The sequence below is a fragment of the Alligator sinensis genome, unplaced genomic scaffold (genome assembly GCF_000455745.1).
Source record: "Alligator sinensis unplaced genomic scaffold, ASM45574v1 scaffold3277_1, whole genome shotgun sequence".
NCBI classification, from domain to species: domain Eukaryota; kingdom Metazoa; phylum Chordata; order Crocodylia; family Alligatoridae; genus Alligator; species Alligator sinensis.
Window position 1 is genome coordinate 5,019 of NW_005844402.1, and position 456 is coordinate 5,474.

Genomic DNA, 456 nt, shown 5'->3' on the forward strand with positions numbered 1-456 from the left:
CTCTGCCGACCCAGAAACAGCTTGAACCTGCTTCGGCTTTTCCCAGCATCATGCTCTAACGACTAGGTCATAATCCAGACCTAGCTTACAGCTCTCCCCATCTCTCCTCTCCAAGCTTGCTCCTTTGGCAGCCAAAACAGGGAGGTAAGTGGGGGTATGAGATCGTCCAAGTTTTTATCCTGGTTCCCAATGCAAAGAAGAAACCCACGTGTTATGTAGTCATTTCAGCCACCAAATGTGAAGCTAAGTTCAAAGGGCGGTCCTATTCCACCACTGAGAATTACAGTCCCAAACCACATAAGGGGGAAGCAGTGCGGTTTCACAGGTGAACAGTACATTGGACTGGGCCTACGAGACCTGTGAGATGAAGTGCGTCACCCAAGGCCACCCAGCAGAGCAGTGGCAGAGTCCCAGGCAGCTTTCCAGCCTCTACATCCCCAGCCATGTAGTATTTCA